Source organism: Nicotiana attenuata, chromosome 2 (assembly GCF_001879085.1).
Source record: "Nicotiana attenuata strain UT chromosome 2, NIATTr2, whole genome shotgun sequence".
In the NCBI taxonomy this organism is placed as follows: Eukaryota; Viridiplantae; Streptophyta; class Magnoliopsida; order Solanales; family Solanaceae; genus Nicotiana; species Nicotiana attenuata.
In genome coordinates, this window is record NC_031990.1 from 29,352,859 (window position 1) to 29,376,732 (window position 23,874).

Sequence of the window (23,874 nt, forward strand, 5' to 3'; positions counted from 1 at the left end):
CAAATTAATCGACTCCAACGTAAGTATCACATACGAAGCGAGAAAAAACAAAAAAAAATCTACTTGAACACATTACTATTGGCACACGGTGAACTATGTATAAACATGCAAAATGATCTTAAAATTTTAGATATAATAACATTGCATTGTTTTTATAAATCTTCAAATAAGTACTCCCTTCATTAAAATTTATGTGGCGATTTAAAATTTTAAAAGTTAAATGAGTTAAATTTTAATGGTAATTACGGAGATATACATAAACTTCATAAAATTTAAATATTTGCAAAACTATGTAAAGATTATTACTAGATACAATAATTACCAATTCAAACTTATTAAAATGTATAAGAAAAACTTGCGATAAAAAAATTTATTTGACTTTCAAAATTCAAACACAGTGATATAAATTGAGCCGGATGGAGTATAATATTTAAGCGGAAAAAAATTTATTTTAAGAACTTACGAGCTTAAATATGCCATAAATTTGTCGGCCAATAAAAAAATTAAAACTTATAAGTTACTATTAGCTATAAAAGTATATCATTACTGATGAAATGAATTATTTTTAAAATTAGAATGTCATTCTTTTTATTAAGAGTTTTTTTTTTTTGGTCGAAAGTAAAATTTTTATTTCAACCAGATTTCCAATTTACATTACCTGCACTTTTTGACTCCAGTAGCAGGTCTCAAGACTAAACCAATAAAACAAGAAACTATACAACCCTGAGGTTGCCTATCAAAGACCACTTATAACAAGCGTGGATCTTTCCTCTATCCTATTTGCTACGAATTACAAATAAGGATAACTATTCAGTGTAACCAATACAGGTTTCCATTTGCATTTCTGTTGTCCTGTTATGTGCACTTGGATTGTAATGTATTTAGCTCTATCCTTGGCCTCTCTTTTCCGGTTCTGAAATCTTCTATCATTTCGTTCCATCCAGATATGATACACCACTGCTTCAAACACAACTCCTAGAATTGTTTTCCTTGGGTTCCTATTGTTAGCATTGGCAGATAATCACTTTAATCAGCTTCCCGTTTTGTGACGCTTCTTTGATACCTTAGCCAACTTAGCATTCCTTTCCATAATCTTTGTGAGTAGGAGCAGTCAAAAAACAGGTGATCATGTGTTTCTTCTATTTCTCTTTCACATAACACACATGATTGTGGCACCTGAACTCCCCATTTTGCCAATCTGTCGACAGTAGCTAGCCTTCTTTGTACTACCATCCATAATATGAATTGATGTTTTGGCATAATTCCAGTCAACATGACTAGTGATTTTCATTGGGCTTTAGGATACCTTGGAATAACATGTAAATAGGCCTTTGTGATACTGAATTTTCCATCCGTTGCAAAGGATTCTATGACTATTAAGTCAGTTTTTCACCATTCTCTAGCAGTGAAAAATTTTCTTACTAACCAGTTGGCCTGCTTTGGAGCATCCATGGTAGTAACATCCTTCTGTTTTATGTAATGACGGTGGATCCACATAATCTATAGCCTATCCTTCTTTGCCATTATAGCCCATAGGAGTTTAGTCTAAGCAGCCTTATTCCATGTTTCATAATAGATAATATTTAGATCCCCAGCAGCTCTTGGTTTACACAGTGTTGCCCGAGCAACAGGAGCTCTATGAGCATTGTCATGTACTCCAGTCCATAAGTAGCTCCTACAGATGTTATTAACAAGCTTAACGACTTTCTTTGGAATGAGGAATACCTGTGCCCAATAGGTCTGCATTTCAAATAGGACACTCTTACTGAGTTGTAATCTTCCAGCATATGAAAGGAATTTTGAAGTCCAGCTTCTGATCCTATCAACAATCTTCTCAACTAGTGGCATGCATTGATGGATAGTGAGCTTCCTTGTGGACAGAGGAACTCCAAGGCACTTGAATGGCAGAGTTCCCAATGTTAAGTGTAATTCAGTTACCATTTTATCTTTGAAGTCCAAAGGCACTCCTGCTATGTATAATGAAATCTTTTCCAAATTTTCTTTCAGCCCAGAAACATCAGAGAAGTGTTCAAAAGCTCCCATCATTAGCTTCATGGATATTTCATCTGCTCTATAGCACATCAGTAGATCATCAGCAAAGCAGATGTGTAGAACTTGTAACCTTGCACATTTTGGGTGGAAATTAAAGTCAGAATTCTGGATGAGTGTCTTTAATGATCTGTTCAAGTATTCCATTGCTAGTACAAACAAGTATTGATACCCAATTTTACCCTATATATTTTCAATATGCAAAATACCTTCAAAATAGCATATATATGCATGTATAAGCATATCCGAGGGTTTTATTATTTTTTAATAATTTTAAGGGTTTTAAACTGATTTATTTTCTCCCTTTTTATCCGTAAAATCTCCAATAATTATTTTCAAAATTTATTAATTTGATAATTCATCTATTGGATTTTTATATTTATGCCAAAATATGGCTAAAGTAATTCTTACACATCTTTTTACAATTATATTTAGTATTTTTAAAGCTAAATTGAACATTATTGCAATATTAGCCATTTTAAGGTTTAATTGTGTTTCATACGCATAAGATTGGATCCTGTACTTTTAATTGTTAATTATGTATTATAAATTATTTTAGTACTTCAAATTAGTTTTCAGAAAACTGTTTGCTACTTTTATAAATTAAAAAAAAGGGAAAAAATGGCTATTTAAAATGTAGCCAAATTGGCTTTTCAAATCTAGCCCAAATCGGACCCTAATTCCCCAGCCCAATTTTAATTTAAACCCGACCCACACCCTTTTAAATCCTACCCAAACCCGAATCCCAACTACCCCATTCAATCTAGACCGTTGATCATTCAGATCAACGGTCCCCAGCCCCCTTCCTAAATTAAACCAAACGAACCCCCCCTCCCCCCAAACCCTCTCATTCCTAACTCAACCGACTCTCAGCTTACTCTCTCTATCTCTGGTTCTCTCTAGAACCTTCCCCCCTCCCCTCCCCTCCTCTCCGATGAACTTCACCCACCTTCTCCGACCATCTCCTTGCCTGAATTCATGGTGGTCTCACCACCTACCAGCCTTATGGCTCCCTCGTGAGCATGTGTCATCATTTTGAGGCCCTCAAGTGAACCAGAGACGGTTCACTCGTCTCCCATGGTTTCCCATGCCATTTTCTGGCCATCCATGGCCGTTCGAGTAAGATCTGCGACTTTTCCGGCTAGATCGGTAACTTTTCAAGGTTTTCTCACTTTTTTCTGGGTTCTCTGAAACCCTAACTTTAAAGACGTTCCGATTTTCTTTCAGATTTGTCTTAGATCTGTGTATGTTGTGAACCTCTTGATATTTTTCTCAAAGGTTTTCCTGATTTTTTCGAAGTGACTCTTCAAGATTAGGGTTTTCTTAATCTCCTTTAAAGAAACTTCTCCTCTAATTCTCAGTGGTGTCTTATGATTACTATGTTTAAACGGTTTCTTTATGTTTTCTTCTACCTGGTTCATCGTGTTGAAAACCCTAAGTATCTTTGGTTTTATCCGGGGTCCTGGAGCTATCCTTGTTTATTTTGTATGTATGCCTGTTTTGATTGGGTTCTTTATGGTTAGATCCTTTTTCTTTGTTTGTCTTGAATGATTCTGAGTTCTTACCGCTTTTTAACTCAACTTTGTTAAAACTCTAATTTCCTAAAGATTTCTTCACTTGTTACTGTGAGTTTTAAATACTCTCTTTACTTGTTTCTGTGTGTTGGCCTGATCTTCTTTACCTGTTAAGTTGGTTTTCACTCTGGTTCTATGTGTTAGCCATGACTACTTTACTTTGTTGATTACCATGCTTCGAGTAGTCCTTAGCCTACTCATGCCACTTCTGTATGTTTGTGTTCATCTAGTTTGCTTCTTTTTTCAATATAATTGACCTTGCATGTCTGATACGCCTGTTCCTTCTTCCCTATTTATATGTCGAAGTGCAAAATCATGACTCCCCTTTTGATTGATCCTGATTTTCTTAAGTTACGGTTTGATTGCAAGGTTTTCTTATAAACCCCTAAACTTTACTCGTTTGTTTAAAGTTGATTGATTCCATTCCCTTATTAAGTATATTATGTACTTAGACTCAATTATATACTCTAATACCTTTACTACCCCCTTATATGGTAAGAATCAATCTTTCTTGTACTGATTTTCTTTCCTTATGTTATCCCTGTTAGTATCCGTTAAGCTGTAATTCCTTGTTTAAATGGGAGTACTTGTATTAATGGGATTCTGATTGTGATAACCTTCATATTTGTGTTAAACCTTTACTTGTTACCTTATTTTCCACTTATTTTCAAAGCTATAAATACCCTAAGTCTTTCATTAACAAGACACGTACAATTAGTTCAGCACACACATATACACTCAAACTCTCTCTTCTTTCTCTACTATTTGTGCTACTGCTTTGTCTAGCCGACTGAAAGCCAAGGCTAGACTGTGGAACACTGATTGCTTTACTTTTTTTGCACTTTGCTTCTTCAACTGGTATGTTCTTAGTTTAAATTCCGAAACTCAACTCTATGCGTTCCCTTGTTTGTCAATCCTTGTCTCTTTCTGCACTAATTTAATGGCTCATGCTGTTAAATTGCACTTCTTGTTTGCTGCTTTACTTAGCATGCTCAAAATTCTGCCCTCCTTTGTTCAAAATGTAATCAGCATATTTACCTGGTCCTGTTTATGTCCCTCAACTAGCATGTCTCCTAATGTACTTGATTAATGAATAATTATGTGTTTCTAATTTGGACCCTCTGTGTCCCAACCCCTACTTCCCTGTTTGAAACTCCTGAAGTTATACTGCTATTTGAGCTCGTTCTGTATGTGTTGTTGTTATCCCTATCCCCTTCCCTTTTTTTAAAACCTATTTTCCTTAAGCAACCGTTATGTTGTCTTTTGCAAACTCACTTCAAACATGCTGTTTTCAAAACTATTTTCCAACTCAACTCCTTTAAATCTGTGTCAAGCACCCTCGAATGTACTCTTAGAATACTAGGTTCTGCCCCCTTTTGTGTGAGCCTTGCCTTGAGACCCTTGAGCTCCCTCTGAACTTGGACACATGAAAGCTGGCCCTTCCACACTGCACTTACCCTGTCTTGGATATGAAATCAGGGTGTGAGCACTACCCGAGATGCCTTGATGTCCTTAGGGAACTCTGACACACCTAGATATGAGGGAAAGCTATGAACAATATTGGCATTTGAGGTGGTCTATTACATAACTCAGAGAGGAAGTCCTAATCAGGCTTCCTATAGTGTAGCCTCTTATTTTTTCATTTCAGCTTATGTAATTCAATCACATGGTCTGTAATAACTTGTAAACAAGTATGGGGCTAGCTAGTGAAAAGGGATGGGGAAATATGGATGCTATAGTTGTTAAAGGGTAGAAAACATGTTACTAGGGTTATATTCCTAAATTACGCATTAGAAATCATGCTCTTAGGACCTTTGTTTCCTGCTTCAACATCTCATCCATCAATAATCCATGTTTTACCACTTAGAAATCCTGCTCCTAGGACATTAACAACATTGGCATAAAAACTGTTACTCATGAAGTCGTATTTCAACAATTCTGCAACTATTGTGTACATTTAGAAATCATGCCTTAGGGACTCTGCCATTTCGCATGTGCATATTAGATATCATGTCCTAAGATCCTGTACGCATTTCTGTTTAAAACACCTAGCTAATTACTAATTCATGAAAAGGTAGTAAAGTAATAATTTTCACATTGTGATGTTTCTGAATAAAATTGGTAACAATCTCTGCAACTAGAACAGCATGTTCTTAGCGTAAAATAATCTCCAACTGTCTTAATAACTCTGAATAACTACTGCATATCGCTTAATGCCTAGGCAAGCCTTAGGTAATTACTTCAATAAAACTGGAACTGCCTTTGTCTAGTTATCAACTGTTAAAGTTGGTAGGCAAACCTGATTCGGACTTCTTTTTTGAGTCATGTAATAAATTTGGTCCTGATGTTATCACTTAGACACCCTGCTTTAGGATTCTGAATTCAGACCTTAGTTGTGCATGAGTCATGCTATCTCTATGCATTATTTGTGGAGGTATACATGAGCCTTCTACTTGCTTATATGTTCCCCCCCCCCCCCTTCCCCCAAGTGCAGTCTTATATGTTTTGTACGTCGCTTTAGTATTTCTGACTTTAAACCTGAGGGTCTACCTAGAACCTCCTTCTTATAGGAATAGGAGTCCTAAATTCCTCCGGGACTGATAGGAAGGGACGGGTAACAACATGCAATAGGTGTCGAGACCAACCCTCGCTTTAATTACCTTCACGGGCGGGAAAGGGTAGATATGGATATGATTATCGGTGCGCTAATACCACGTGCAGCCCCTCTTTTGAGGAGTGTCATACCGGGTATTGCATTGATTTGATCTATATTACAAATAAGCCTAGGACACTCCCTTTACATTCATAAGCATGCTTAGATTGTAACTCTTTTCAAAACCTAGATTCTTTTTTAATTAATTGTTTTCTTACGTTTATGTGTACGTGAACTTAAATCCCCTATTATTTGAGCCCTACTTGTCTATTTGCTAATTGAACAAATTCACATAAAACTATTTGGCCGGAAACCACACTAGTGGATCCTGAGGGGTGCCTAACACCTTCCCCTTGGGATAATTTCATGACCTTACCCTATCTCCGGTTATCAAACGTAGTTGTAGATGAACCTTATGGGTGCCCTTACGCACCTCAAAATCGTTAGGTGGCGACTCTTCAAAAAATGCAAACCCCGTCCCAAAAGGAATGAGTTGTCCCATAGCCAAATGTCATGAACCCGATTCCCGATGGAAAGGAAAAAGGGAGCGCGACAGCATGGCGACTCTGCTGGGAATATTTAGGTTTTTACCATTTCATTCCGTTTTTGTGAATTTGTACCCCCTCCTATGTGTAATTTCTTTTTTAATTTCTTTTTCAAAAGCAAAACTGGCATATCTTCCTTGTTTCTTTCCTTTAACTGCTGCTTTAAATTATGAAACTGCTGTATTTATCGCTTTCTTAACGTGCAAATACATGTCAATATGCTTTTAATTTTTGCATAAATCATGCTCAACATCATACTCCACTCGTGCCAAACAAATACTATAGCAACGCTTGATGAGTGGTTGCGCTCTTCCTATATAATTACCCCTTAAATTTGGAAAGGCATATTTGCGAAAAAACTAGTCGATCAGCGGTGCAGTCGACAGTTCCGTGCCTTCCCCCTTGAGTTGTCCGCTCAAGGGTACCAGTCTAAAACCCCATAGAAACCTTACTCTATTTAAATTGTGCATGCATCATGGTCAAACCTAGTCGGGTCAGTTATGTTGTCCACATAATGATCCTTTAAGATAGTCTTGTCCAAAGTCCACTGGGTTTCCCTAAAACCCAAACGGATATCATCACGTTCTGTGCATTTATTTGGAGAACTAAATGATGCATATTGATTGTTGATATTAATAGTCGAGTCTGGTGGGGGTATGGGCCTAACCTTATTTGTCTTGCAGAAATATGAGGCACGAAGTCCCCAGATTCGGCATGGTCACCAACATCCACCCAAGATTGCTAACTGGTGGAGAGATTACACTCTAGTGACCAAACCCTCATCAGGAAATATCTGGGCAATCTACCGTCCCTCCTGGAGGTCCAACCTAACAACATGATAATAGAAGCTGCTACCTTATTTTGGGATTGTGAAAGGGCCGTGTTCCGCTTTGGAGACGTCGAAATGACACCATTGCTAGAGGATATAGAAGGACCGGCCGGTCTAGTGTGGGGAACTCCGGGTTTGCTAATGCCTGAGAACCGCAAAGGCAAGGGTTTCCTTAAAATGATGGGTTTGAAGCAGAATGTAGAATTGGTATGCCTAAAGGAATCATACATCCCTTTTGACTACCTGTATGAAAGGTACGGCCACAGCAAATCATACCGTACCTACCCTGACGAGTTTGCCATCACGTCCTTGGGACACATCCATCGTAGGATTTTTGTCTTCATATTTTGCTTCCTGGGTCTGATCGTGTTTCCAATAAAGAAAGGAAGAATCCATACTAGGTTGGCTATGGTAACCAAAACCCTAATTGAGGGGATTGTACCCATGATCATTGCAGACATATACTGAGCCTTAGAGAAGTGTCAACGAGGAGCAAAACACTTCGAAGGCTGCAATCTACTACTTCAACTCTGGCTCATGGAACATCTCCAAAAGGGCGAATACTGACAAGAAATTCAGCGGAGGGATTGGGATGACCACATCGCTTTCCACCATCAAAAGCGAATGAATTACATCCCCGACATGTTCGCTCAGCCTGAGAATGCCAAAGGATGGGTTGAGCTATTTGATAATCTGATTGAAGAACAGGTTCAATGGATGTTCGAGTGGTTTCCGACAGAGGAGTTCATCGCCCGATCAAGAGATGCGCCTTTCCTGATACTAATCAGTCTAAGAGGAACATACCCCTACGTCCCTCTTCGAGTTATGAGGCAAGAAGGAAGGAAGCAAGTCATACCTAGGGTCGACAAGATGAGCCACTTCCGAGCTGACTTCCAAAATGATGATAGTCCCTACAAAGTTTCAAGCCCAACACATGTGTCATTGCAAGATCGTAATGGGGAAAGACACCATCGAGCTAGACAGATATCATGCTGGTTGTAGTCCTTTCTATTTAGGTTGGTTGGAAGACAATCATGATGGTCTGGGCCAGCCAGGGTTCGTTCGAGGTCACAGAATTATAGACAGTGCAAGTCAAGTACAACCAGCTGCGCAAGAGGATCCGTGAGTGTGAGAGCGAGCACCGCGAGATACAAGAGTCCAACCAGAAGCTGATTGAGGAATGGAAGGACATGGCTGTCAGTGACAACAAAAGGCTAGGATATTTGGAGTGAGGCATAGTAGAATTGGAAAGAAAATTTCTCAAAAGGGTTGAAGATTGTCAAGATGCTGAGGGGACGAAGGCGGACATCTAGCCAGAGCATACCTGTTGCTGGGACTTCGCGAGTTAGGGAAGTTGTTCGGCGGAGCCAAGGATGCCGAATCTGGGGAAGGTCCTTCGGGGACCAAGTAGATAGGAGTTTACCTTTTCGCTTTATGAATGTAATAAGGCCAATGGCCATTAGTGACTTTTATTTTCTTGCTTATTTAGTGTCATTTTGGGATTCGCCTATTTTTTATCAATAAAGTGAGGCATTTAGCATTCTAAGCTCTCCAAATCAATTTGTCGCTAGGCCTACCTCGGGCACAAAGAGGTTCCCAAATTAGAACGCGCCTTACATTCCTGCACTATGTGTTTAAATATTGCAATACTTTTTATAATCCCCACTGACTTGATTACCTTTTGTTTTTATTTTTGTTTTATTATTCCCCTCCCCAAAGGTTAGTTCGTGCACTCTGGCATCATCATCTTATTCCACGAGATCCAGGGGCCCTCCACCCACTCCTCCTCTTAGTCCTGTTAAAAGCAAGAACAAAGGCAAGATGGAAGATTTGAATAACATCAGGAAAGAGAACACACCGGAACGGGTAGAGGCCACTGATGGCCATGGTATTCGGGTTCCTAACGAGAATGTGTCACAACTTGAACAAAACTGTTGAAGTTCCATGAAGAGCTCGATCAGGTTCGGAATCTGGCAAACCTGTCATTTTCCCTCAGCACCCCAGATACCAACTTCCCAAATATTCAAAACGCTACCCCTCCTCAAAATGTTCCAAAACAACATATCATCCCACTGCTCCAGCAAAGAACCAATGTAACACCTGCCATACCCCAAACAACACTCCACTACTCATCCCAGAACCTCAGAACTCCGCAAACGACCATTTCCACACACCACGCCACCATAACAACCCTATCTACGTGGAGACCATGCCACACTCCACCCAGCCTATATCCTGCGCACCTGAGTCTGATGAAAAGGATTTGCTTATCAGAAACTTGGCTGAGGAACTCAAGAAACTAACCAGCAGGATTTAGGGCGTTGAGGGAAGCAAAGAAATCGAGGGATTGAACTATGAGGATCTTTGCATACAACCTGATGTCGAACTGCCTGAGGGGTACAAACCTCCTAAGTTCGAAATGTTTGATGGCACAGGTGATCCAAGGTCCATCTGAGAACATATTGCGACAAGCTGGTCGGAGTAGGAAAAGATGAAAGGATCCGCATGAAGCTGTTCATGAGGAGTTTGAAAGGAGATGCGCTATCTTGGTACATCAGCCAAGATCCCAAGAACTGGTCGAGCTGGGTAGGTATGGCATCTGACTTTATGGACAGATTCAGGTTTAATACAGAGAACGCGCCAGACGTGTTCTATATCCATAATCTAAAAAAGAAGCCCACGGAAACATTTCGCGAGTATGCTACTCGCTGGAGGTCCGAAACTGCTAAGGTCAGACCCGCCTTAGAAGAGGAGCAAATGAACAAGTTCTTTGTCCGGGCTCAGGACCCACAGTACTATGAACGACTGATGATGATTGAGAACCATAAGTTTTCCGACATTATCAAACTGGGTGAAAGAATTGAAGAAGGTATTAAGTGTGGTATGGTTACAAACTTCGAGGCCTTGCAAGCTACAAATAAGGCTTTACAGTCCGGTGGTGTGTCCAAGAAAAGGGACGTAGGGGCCGTGATGGTTGTACAAAGGACCAAGTCTCCCCTCAAATACCAAACTTACCCGACACCTCCACTCACATACCAGCCAACCCCAAATTACCAAGCACCTTAACCTCGTACCAAGCTCCGCCACCAACTTATCAATCATCTCCACCTCCTACATATCAACCTACTTCACCCAGATACTCCCAACCCGCTCATGTCTACCAAACCTATAATGCTCAACCATCCCATTATTAATCACCCCCTGTACGCCAAAACTTCCCTAGACCTCACCCAGATACTCCCAACCCGCTCATGTCTACCAAACCTATAATGCTCAACCATCCTACTTCACCCAGATACTCCCAACCCGCTCATGTCTACCAAACCTATAATGCTCAACCATCCCATTATCAATCACCCCCTGTACGCTAAAACTTCCCTAGACCTCGACCTAATTTTGATCGCAGACCTCCAAAATAATATACCGCCATCGCTGAACCCATCGACCAGCTGTATGAGAGGCTCAAAGCTGCTGGATATGTCACCCCCATCCCTGCTGCAACCCCTGAGAATCCTTTTTAATGGGTTAACCCAAACAAGTCATGTTCATACCACTCCGGCATGAAAGGGCACACTATCGATGAATGCCGCTCTTTGAAAGACAAGATACAGTCTCTGATTGATAACAAGATCATTATGGCAAAGGAACCCGCTCCAAACGTCTGCAACAATCTTCTGTCGGACCATAAAAGTGGAGGTATCCACATGGTTGAAGTAGAAGATGACTGGGATCCCGAGGGATCAATTGGGTTGATCGCAGAAGGTGATGACCCAAAGAAACTGGCAATCACTCTCAAACCAATCATAGTCCAAATCCAACTGTCTAAAGATGCTGAGGTGAATATGTCTATACCTCTTGTGTTTGAAGCAACGCCACCTGCAAAGACACTGGCGCCAATTGAGGTTGAATTTGCACCTCCGGCAAATGCACCCGCACCATTTGAGGTTGTAGTCTTGCCACCCAAGGCGCATGTTCCATTCGAAGTGGTGATGTCAACCACGCCACCCTTCTATACAAATGCTATACCCTGGGACTATGCAGCCGAGGCGAGAAGGAAGGGCAAGGCCAGGACTGAAGAAACTGTCGCAGCACAGGGTATGACAAGAACTGGTAGAGTCTATACCCCTGAACATCTAGCTGAGTCAAGCAAGCAGGCCTCCAATCAGCCCCTCATTGAGACAGTCCGGACGACCTTTGGAGGAAAATACAAGCCAAGGAATATTCGGTCATTGACCAATTAAACAAGAGGCCAGCACAAATATCCATCCTCTCTTTGCTGCAGAATTCCAAGGCACACAAGAATGCTCTGTTGTTGGTGCTAAGTGAAGCGTATGTACCAAGTAACATCACTGGCGGGGAAATGGCTAATATGGTGGGACAAGTGCTGGAAAGCCATAAGATCACCTTTTAGGAGGATGAGTTGCCACCTGAAAGGCTAGGTCACAACAAAGCACTGCACATCACCATGCAATGCGAAGATTATTTCATCACCAGAATCCTGATCGATGGAGGTTCCAGTCTTAACATATGTCCGTTGGTAACACTCAAGAAGTTGGGTAAAGGGATACATGAGATAAAGGATGGAGCAATCAATTTGAAAGCTTTTGATGGTTTTCAGAGGTCCACCATTGCTGAGATTAATCTATGTCTGCAGATAGGACCAACCTGGTGTGAGGCCGATTTCTAAGTAATAGATGTACCAGCGTCTTACAACTTGCTGCTGGGACGGCCATGGATTCATGCTGCTGGGGTCGTAGCATCAACGCTGCATCAGGCAGTAAAATTCGAATGGAATCACCAGGAAGTGATCATGCACAGCGACGGCAGCAACCCTATATACACTCGCCAAACCATTCCGGCGATCGGGGGAAGAAGGAAGCTGGGTGGAGAAACTTACCACCACATCGAGCGGGTCAATGCTGTCGACAAAGACAAATGGTGGGATAACAAAATTGAGAGTATACTGAACTGGAGTGGGTACGAACCTGGCAAAGGGCTCGGCAAGAACCTTCAAGGGATCTCTAAACCCATAAAACTCAAGAAACATGGCACTACCTTTGGTTTAGGATATGAATACACCTGGGAAGAATTCAATAGCTGGTCGCCACCATGGCGCGGTCCTTACTACCCATCAGAGCAGCCAATACCGCATTTGGAGTAGACTTTCCAACAAACTGACATCATTTACGGGTCAGATGAAGAAGAAGCACTCGCAGCAATGAAAAACCTGTTTCTAGAGGACAATATATGGACTGTTGTGTTATTCTCAAGGAGGAGGGGGAGGAAGGCCCTTCCATACAGGTTGTGAGCAGAGGGGCACATCTAAAAAATTGGACCATCAGGACAACCAGAGCCCGACGAGCCTTGGGGTAGCAAGGCTAAAACAAGCACTATTTAACTGTTTTATTTACTAAATGATTTTCTTTTCGCATTTCTTCAATTTCCGCAATAAGATCTTCAATGTTTAAAAACAGTTATTCAATCTATCAAAAGCATTGTTTGATTTGTCTTATGAATTAATATTTATTGCTATCGTTTTCCTCCTTACTTTACCAATACAGCATTACTATTACTTATCTTGATGAACCAATGACTGTGACGTGCAATGAGATAACGCAACAAACGGACATTGATTCAGAGGAAGATGACACACCTGACGAGATTGTCAAAGAAGTTGAGAACTTTGAGAACAGACCTAAGTCCAACTTGGACGAGATCGAAATTGTCAACCTGGGAGATGCAGAAAACGTCAAGGAAACACGAATCAGCATTCACCTTTCGCAATCAGAGAAGAAAGAAAATACAGAATTTCTAAAGGAGTATGAGGACATATTCGCTTGGTCGTATGATGACATGACTGGTCTGAGTACGTCTATTGTGGCCCACAAACTGCCAACCGATCCAATGTGTCCACGGTAAAACAAAATCTCAGAAAGTTCAAGCCTGATATGAGTTTGAAAATCAAGGAAGAAGTCACCAAGAAGATCAAAGCTAAGGTTCTCAAGGTGGTTGAGTACCCGGCATAGTTAGTCAATATTGTGCCAGTGCCAAAGAAGGATGGGAAGGTCAGAGTCTGTGTCGACTACCGGGATCTCAACCGGGCTAGTCCGAAAGACGACTTCCCTTTGCCAAATATACATATCCTGATTGACAATTGCGCCAAGCATGAGCTACAATCATTCATAGATTGCTTCGCTAGTTATCATCAGATCTGGATGGATGAGGAAGATGCTGAGAAAACGGCTTTCATTACACCGTGGGGAGTGTATTGTTACAAGATGATGCCATTCGGCCTGAAGAATGCAGGGGCCACTTACATGAGGGCCATGACTACCATCTTTCATGATATGATACACAAGGAGATATAGGTATATGTGGATGATGTTATTATCATGTCCAACAAAGCCACTGACCACATAGAAGATCTGAGGAAGTTTTTCAATAGACTGCGGAGATACAACCTGAAACTAAATCCCGCAAAGTGCGCATTTAGGGTTCCTGCTAGGAAATTGCTTGGGTTTACTATAAGACACCGAGGAATAGAACTGGATCCATAGAAAGTCAAATCCATTCAAGAACTACCACCGCCAAAGAACAAGAAAGATATAATGAGTTTCTTGGGAAGGCTGAACTACATCAGCCGATTCATAGCACAATCTACAGTTATCTATGAGCCAATCTTTAAGATGTTAATGAAGGACGCCGCTACCAAATGGACCGATGACTGCCAGAAGGCCTTCGACAGAATCGAGGAGTACCAATCAACACCACCAGTCTTAGTTCCGCCCGAGCCAGTTAGACCCTTATTACTCTATCTTGCAGTGTTAGATGGAGCTTTCGGCTGCGTTCTGGGGCAGCATGATGAAACAGGGAGGAAGGAACAGGCCATTTATTATCTCAGCAAGAAGTTCACCACGTACGAGGCTCGATATTCCCTATTGGAACGCACCTGTTATGCTTTGACTTGGGTAGCTCAGAAGCTGAGGCATTACTTCTATGCCTATACTACATATCTCATATCGAGAATGGACCCCTTGAAGTACATCTTTCAGAAGCCCATACCCACTGGCAAGCTAGCCAAATGGAAAATCCTGTTGAGTGAATTCGACAATGTTTACGTGACCCAGAAAGCGGTCAAGGGACAGGCACTGGCAGACCACCTTATTGAAAACCCCGTGGATGGAGGAAACGAACCCTTGAAAATGTATTTTCGTGATGAAGAGGTATCATTCATAGGAGAAGACATCGCAGAACCATATGACGGTTGGAGAATGTTCTTCGACGTAGCGGCAAACTTCAAAGGAATTGGCATAGGAGCAGTCCTAATATCGGAAACCGGTCAGCATTATCCGGTGTCTGCCAAACTCAGGTTCCCCTGCACCAACAATATGGCCGAATATGAAGCCTGCATCTTAGGGCTCAAAATGGCCATTGACATGAACGTTCAAGAGCTGCTAGTGATTGGAGATTCAGACTTACTTATACATCAGGTACGAGGAGAATGGGCAACCAAGAACTCCAAGATACTCCCTATCTGCATCACGTACAGGAATTGAGAAAGAGGTTCACAAAGACGGAATTCTAGAATGTTCCCAGAATCCAGAATGAGTCTGCTGATGCATTGGCTACCCTATATCTATGAACAGCTTCCCGACAAGAATTCCATTGATCCCATTCCAGTGAAAATCCATAATCAGCCAGCTTACTGAGCCCAAGTTGAAGAGGAAGCAGACGGAAAACCTTGGTTTCATGATATCAAGGAATATTTGGCAAAAGGAGAGTACCCGGAGCTTGCTAATCCTACTCAGAAACGCACACTTTGGAGATTGTCCAACAACTTCTTCCATAGCGAAGGAAACCTGTATAGGAGGACTCTTGATTTAGGATTATTGAGATGTGTCGACGCGAAGGAAGCATACAGGCTACTAGAAGAAATTCATGCTGGAACATGTGGTTCATATATGAAAGGTTTTGTCTTAGCAAAGAAGATACTCCGGGCTGGTTAATTCTGGATGACTATGGAAACAGACTGCATCCAGTATGTCCGGAAATGCCACCGCTGTCAGATACATATAGACATGATAAAGGTACCTCCAAGCGAGCTCAACACAACAAGCTCATCGTGGCCGTTCGCCGCCTAGGGAATGGACGTTATTGGACCAATCGAGCATCCTGCTTCCAACGGACACAGGGTTATCCTAGTAGCCATCGACTATTTCACCAAATGGGTCGAAGCAGCATCTTACAAAGCCGTGACTAAGAAAGCCGTGGTAGACTTTATCCGTGACCGCATTGTTTATCGATTCGGAATTCCAGAGTCGATAATTACTGATAATGGCTCCAATCATAACAGCGACTTGATGAAAGCTATGTGCGAAATTTTCAAGATCAAACACAAGAATTCCATAACCTACAGGCCTCAGATGAATGGAACTGTAGAAGCCGCCAACAAAAACATCAAGAGGATATTAAGGAAAATGATAGAGAAGCACAGACAGTGGCACGAGAAGCTATCATTTGCTCTTCTAGGATATCGTACCACAGTCCGCACATCAACTGGGTCAACCCCCTATATGCTGGTTTATGGTACAGAGGCTATCATTCCCACTGAGGTGGAAATTCCTTCCTTAAGGATCATACAAGAAGTTGAGCTCGATGACGCAGAGTGGGTAAAAAGTCGTTATGAGAAACTAGCCCTTATAGACGGAAAGAGAATGAACGCAGTTTGCCATAGTCAACTCTATCAGAACAGAATGTCCAAAGCCTTCAACAAAAGAGTCAAGCCAAGACAGTTCACACCGGGGCAGCTGGTGTTAAAGAAAATTTTTCCGCATCAAGACGAAGCCAAAGGGAATTCTCTCCCAATTGATAGGGTCCATACATGGTTCACTGGGTTTTGATAGGAGGAGCCCTTATACTTGCAAAAATGGACGGGGAAGTCTGGCCAAAGCCGATCAATTCAGATGCAGTCAAGCGTTACTATGTGTAATCTTTATGATTTCCATATATGATGTAAACTGAACTACGCCTGACCTGATTCCCGTTTAAGAGGGGATACGTAGGCATCCCTATGGGTTCAGTCACAATTCAATAAAAATTTCATCCCTCCCCCCTCGCAATTGGAAACTGGGGTAGAATTTTGAGGAGGACCCTCAAAATTCCGAAGTAATTTCAACTGATCGACGCACGAGCAACAGTCAGAAGCGTCAACCCATCAAACTGGGGCAGAATTTTGAGCAGGAGAGGTTGCAATGTCCTGAACCACGTCACTGTCGTCAATTCATCTAAATTTTCTTTTATTATACATTTATGTCATACTTTCACAAAATCACGCATGTTTATTCTTGAAATTGCTTTGTTTAGCAACGCTACCCCAATAATACAGACCGTATCACCAGATCGAAGTCGAACAAGTCAAGCAAAAGCCAGCGGGGATATGAGCTAACCTTCTCCCTTTTACAAAACTCACGATTTTTCGTTGGATGCAGGCACTAGGATTGCGGAATCATTAAACATACTATACGCCCATGGGACAAACATTGTTCAAGAATATGACTCTCAGAGCCGTTGCACTTGCCAACATTTGCTATCAGCACACACCAGTGATGTTCCGTATGTCACAATACTCCCAGTAATCACAACGCCGCAATCTGCTATCAGCTAAGAAAACTTTACTGTCATTTGTTGTCCTATTTCCTGCATAAGGCTACCATTCTGCCTTCCAATTTGCATAAGGCTACTATTTTGCCTTCTGAGGTTAAGCTCTACCTCCATCTACATCTGCATTGCATAAGGCTACCATTCTGCCTTCCAACTTGCATAAGGCTACTATTCTGCCTTCCGAGACTAAACGTTGTCTCCATCTGCATCTGCATTGCATAAGGCTACCATTCTGCCTTCCAACTTGCATAAGGCTACCATTTTGCCTTCCGAGACTAAACGCTGTCTCCATCTGCATTCGCATTACATAAGGCTACCATTCTGCCTTCCGAGGTTAAGCTCTACCTCTCTCCGCATCTGCACGGCTGAAAGATCGCCACAAACTACATCTGCACGGCTGAAAGATCGCCTCATACTGCATTACACGGCTGAAAGATCGCCTCATACTGCATTGCACGGCTGAAAGATCGCCACATACTACATCTGCATGGCTGAAAGATCGCCTCATACTGCATTGCACGGCTAAAAGATCACCACATACTACATTTGCATGGCTGAAAAATTGCCTCATACTACCTTGCACGGCTAAAAGATCGCCTCATACTGCATTGCACGATTGAAAGATCGCCACATACTACACCTGCACGGCTGAAAGATCGCCACACACTGCACCTGCATTGCTGAAAGATCGCCACATACTGCATTGCACGGCTGAAAGATCACCACATACTACACCTACATGGTTGAAAGATCGCCACATACTGCATCTTTCATGGGTTGAAATATCGCCAACTCATCCAAAGGTGTCATCGTTTGGAGGCACCATCCTCATAGCCCGAGAACATCATTTCATGTCCTGTGAATCCTTTATCATACGCTTCATGGCCCGGGACATCATGGTCTAAGGACGTCGTCCTCATCGTCCGAAGACAACATCCATGGTCTGACGGGAATTTGCATCATGTTTAAATTTACGCACAATATATGCTTGTATTGCTTGTTTGCAGGTAAGACGGCGAGCAACGGCCATCCCGGCAGGAGCGATGCCGCTCCAGTTCCCACAGCCATATCAAACCTAACCATTCCCGTAAACCGTCCACTCATACAACCCTAGATGTTGCGTCTGTTCTTGAAATCGCCTCATCGGTATACTCCGCCGGTTAATCCTGAACTACATACGGCCTGATTCCTGTAGAACCAGGGATATGTAGGCAACTCAGAAGCCAGGGTGCGACCTAACCTCTTCAAACCATTTCGCTCGGTCAAAATTGGCCATCATATATTTACCCGACAACTCTTTCATCCTTCCCGGGTAAAGAGGGGCAGTTGTTGATACCCAATTTTTTCCTATATATTTTCAATATGCAAAATACCTTCAAAATAGCATATATAAGCATGTATAATCATATCCAAGGGTTTTATTATTTTTCCATAATTTTAAGGGTTTTAAATTGATTTATTTTCTTCCTTTTTATCCGTAAAATCTCCAATAATTATTTCCAAAATTTATAATTTTGATAATTCAAATCTAGCCCAAATCGGACCCCAATCCCCCAGCCCAATTTTAATTTAAACCCAACCCACACCCTTTTAAATCCTACCCAAATCTGGATCTCACCTACCTCATTCAATCATTCAGATCAACGGTCCCCAACCCCCCCCCCCTTCCTAAATTAAACCAAACGACCCCCCCAAACCCTCTCATTCCTCACTCAACCGACTCTCAGCTTTCTCTATCTATCTCTGGTTCCCTCTAGAACCTTCCCCCTCCCCTCCTCTCCGATGAACTTCACCCACCTTCTCCGGCCATCTCCTTGCCTGAATCCATGGTGGTCTCACCACCTACCAGCCTTATGGCTCCCTCTTGAGCATGTGCCATCATTTTGAAGCCCTCAAGTGAACCAGAGACGGTTCACTCGCCTCCCATGGTTTCCCATGCCATTTTCCGGCCATCCATGACCGTTCGAGTAAGATCTGCGACTTTTTCGGCTAGATCGGTAACTTTTCAAGGTTTTCTCACTTTTTTCTGGGTTCTACGAAACCCTAACTTTAAAGACTTTCCGATTTTCTTTCAAATTTGTCTTAGATTTGTATATGTTATGAACCTCTTGGTGTTTTTCTCAAAGGTTTTCTAATTTTTTCGAAGTGACTCTTCAAGATTAGGGTTTTCTTAATCTCCTTTAAAGAAACTTCTCCTCTAATTTTCAGTGGTTCTTATGATTTTACTATGTTTAAACGGTTTGTTTATGTTTTCTTCTACTTGGTTCATCGTGTTGAAAATCCTAAGTATCTTTGGTCTTATCCGGGGTCCTGGAGCTGTCCTTGTTTATTTTGTATATTGCCTGTTTTGATTGGGTTCTTTATGGTTAGATCCTTTTTCTTTGTTTGTCTAGAATGATTCTGAGTTCTTACCGCTTTTTAACTCAACTTTGTTAAAACCCTAATTTCCTAAAGATTTCTTCACTTGTTACTCTGAGTTTTAAATACTCTCTTTACTTGTTTCTGTGTGTTGGCCCGATCTTCTTTACCTGTTAAGTTGGTTTTCACTCTGGTTCTATGTGTTAGCCCTGACTACTTGACTTTGTTGATACCATGCTTCGAGTAGTCCTTAGCCTACTCATGCCACTTCTGTATGTTTGTGTTCATCTAGTTTGCTTCTTTTTTCAATATGATTGACCTAGCATGTCTGATACGCCTGTTCCTTCCTCCCTATTTATATGTCGAAGTGCAGAATCATGACTCCTCTTTTGATTGATCCTGATTTCCTTAAGTTACGGTTTGATTGCAAGGTTTTCTTATAAACCCCTAAATTTTACTCGTTTGTTTAAAGTTGATTGATTCCATTCCCTTATTAAGTATATTATGTACTTAGACTCAATTATATACTCTAATACCTTTACTACCCCCTTATATGGTAAGAATCAATCTTTCTCGTACTGATTTTCTTTCCTTATGTTATCCCTGTTAGTATCCGTTAAGCTGTAATTCCTTGTTTAAATGGGAGTACTTGTATTAATGGGATTCTGATTGTGATAACCTTCATATTTGTGTTAAACCTTTACTTGTTTCCTTATTTTCCACTTATTTTCAAAGCTATAAATACCCTAAGTCTTTCATTAACAAGACACGTACAATTAGTTCAGCACACACATATACACTCAAACTCTCTCTTCTTTCTCTACTATTTGTGCTACTGCTTTGTCTAGCCGACTGAAAGCCAAGGCTAGACTGTGGAACACTGATTGCTTTACTTTTTTTGCACTTTGCTTCTTCAACTGGTATGTTCTTAGTTTAAATTCCGAAACTCAACTCTATGCGTTCCCTTGTTTGGCAATCCTTGTCTCTTTCTGCACTAATTTAATGGCTCATGCTGTTAAATTGCACTTCTTGTTTGCTGCTTTACTTAGCATGCTCAAAATTCTGCCCTCCTTTGTTCAAAATGTAATCAGCATATTTACCTGGTCCTGTTTATGTCCCTCAACTAGCATGTCTCCTAATGTACTTGATTCATGAATAATTATGTGTTTCTAATTTGGACCCTCTGTGTCCCAACCCCTACTTCCCTGTTTGAAACTCCTGAAGCTGTACTGCTATTTGAGCTTGTTCCATATGTGTTGTTGTTACCCCTATCCCCTTCCCTTTTTTTAAAAAACTGTTTTCCTTAAGCAACTGTTCTGTTGTCTTTTGCAAACTCACTTCAAACATGCTGTTTTCAAAACTGTTTTCCAACTCAACTCCTTTAAATTTGTGTCAAGCACTCTCGCATGTACTCTTAGAATACTAGGTTCTACCCTCTTTTGTGTGAGCCTTGCCTTGGGAACCTTGAGCTCCCTCTGAACTTGGACACATGAAAGCTGACCCTTTCACACTGTACTTACCCTGTCTTGGCTATGAAAACTGGGTGTAAGCACTGCCCGGTATCCCTTGAGGTCCTTAGGGAACTCTGACACACCTAGATATGAGGAAAAGCTATGAACAATATTGGCATTTGAGGTGGTCTATTACATAACTCAGAGAGAAAGTCCTAATCAGGCTTCCTATAGTGTAGCTTCTTATTTTTTCACTTCCACTTATGTAATTCAATCACATGGTCTGTAATAACTTGTAAACAAGTATGGGGCTGGCTAGTGAAAAGGGATGGGAAAATATGCATGCTATAGTTGTTAAAGGGTAGAAAACATGTTACTAGGGTTATATTCCTAAATTATGCATTAGAAATCATGCTCTTAGGACCTTTGTTTCCTGCTTCAGCATCTCATCCATCACTAATCCATGTTTTACCACTTAGAAATCCCGCTCCTAGGACAATAACAACATTGGCATAAAAACTGTTACTCATGAAGTCGTATTTCAACAATTCTGCAACTATTGTGTACATTTAAAAATCATGCCTTAGGGACTCTGCCATTTTGCATGTGCATATTAGATATCATGTCCTAAGATCCTGTACGCATTTCTGTTTAAAACACCTAGCTAATTACTGATTCATGAAAAGGTAGTAAAGTAATAATTTTCACATTGTGATGTTTCAGAACAAAATTGGTAACAATCTCTGCAACTAGAACAGCATGTTCTTAGGGTAAAATAATCTCCAACTGTCTTAATAACTCTGAATAACTACTGCATATCGCTTTACGCCTAGGCAAGCCATAGGTAATTACTTAAATAAAACTGGAACTTCCTTTGTCTAGTTATCAACTGTTAAAGTCGGTAGGCAAACCTGATTCGCACTTATTTTCTGAGTCATGTAATAAATCTGGTCCTGATGTTATCACTTAGACACCCTGCTTTAGGATTCTAAATTCAGACCTTAGTTGTGCATGAGTCGTGCTATCTCTATGCATTATTTGTGGAGGTATACATGAGCCTTCTGCTTGCTTATATGTTTCCCCCCTAAGTGCAGTCTTATATGTTTTGTACGTCGCTTTAGTATTTTTGCCTTTAAACCCGAGGGTCTTCCTAGAACCTCCTTCTTATAGGAATAGGAGTCCTAAATTCCTCCGGGACTGATAGGAAGAGACGGGTAACAGCATGCAATAGGGGTCGAGACCAACCCTCACTTTAATTACCTTCACGGGCAGGAAAGGGTAGATATGGATATGATGACCGGTGCGCTAATACCACGTGCAGCCCCTCTTTTGAGGAGTGTCATACCGGGTATTGCATTGATGTGATCCATATTACAAATAAGCCTAGGACACTCCCTTTACATTCATAAGCATGCTTAGATTGTAACTCTTTTCAAAACCTAGCTTCTTTTTTAATTAATTGTTTTCTTACGTTTATGTGTACGTGAACTTAAATCCCCTATTATTTGAGCCCTACTTGTCTATTTTCTAATTGCACAAATTCACAAAAAACCGTCTGGCCGGGAACCACACTAGTGGATCCTGAGGGGTGCCTAACACCTTCCCCTAGGGATAATTTGAAGCCCTTATGGGTGCCCTAGTGCACCTCAAAATCGTTAGGTGGCGACTCTTGAAAAAATGCAAACCCCGTTCCCAAAAGGAATAGTTGTCCCATACCCAAATGTCATGAACCCGATTCCCGATGGAAAGGAAAAAAGGGGCGCGACAACAAGTATGGAGACATTGGGTCTCCCTGCCTTAACCCCTTCTTTGCTTCGAGTCTGTCAGTTAATCCACCATTCAATAGTAATGTATAACTAACAGTAGTCACACATTCCATGATCAATGTTACCATCTTGTATGGGATCCCAAACTCAAGTAGTATTGATCTCAAGAATTTCCATTCTACTGAGTCATATGCTTTTCTGATATCTACCTTGATCATGCATCTAGGAGAGACTACTTTTTGAGTGTAACCCTTAATCAACTCATGTGCCATTATAACATTGTCAAGTATGTTTCTACCTTCTATGAAGGCAAATTGTGAAAGCCCTACCAGTAGATCAACAACTAGTTTAAGTCTAGTTATAAGTACCTTAGTAATGATCTTGTACAGTGTATAACAACAAGCAATAGACCTAAACTTCTTCACATAAGTAGGATTCTGAACTTTGGGGATCAAAGTGACTGTTGTGCAGTTAATTTCTTTCAGCTGTCTGCCAGTTTCAAAGAATTTTTGTATTGCTTCTGTGACCTCCCCTCTAATAATTGGCCAAAAATTCCTAAAGAATTCAGCAAGATATCCATCAATACCAGGTGCCTGTCACTGGAAGACTTTGCACAATCTGACTTATTTTCTCTGGTGTTACAGGCTGTAAAAGCTGTTGGTGTTGAGTCATGGTTAGACATGGGCCATTTCTTACTATATTAATATCAATGCCTAGTAGTTCATCTGCTGTTGTACCTAGTAATTGTTGAAATAACTGAGTAAACTCCTTTTGTAACTGTTTAGGCTCAGAGACCTTGATCTGTTGTTCATTATAGATGCAATTAACATTGTTTCTTGCTTGTCTGGCTCTCATATAAGCATGAAAGTACTTAATGTTGCAGTCCCCTAGTTTGATCCATGTGGCCCTTGACTTCTATCTCATTATTTGTTCCTGAATTGCTTCCCATTTCTCTATAAGTGCCAAGGTGTTCCGTTCCTCTTCAATCA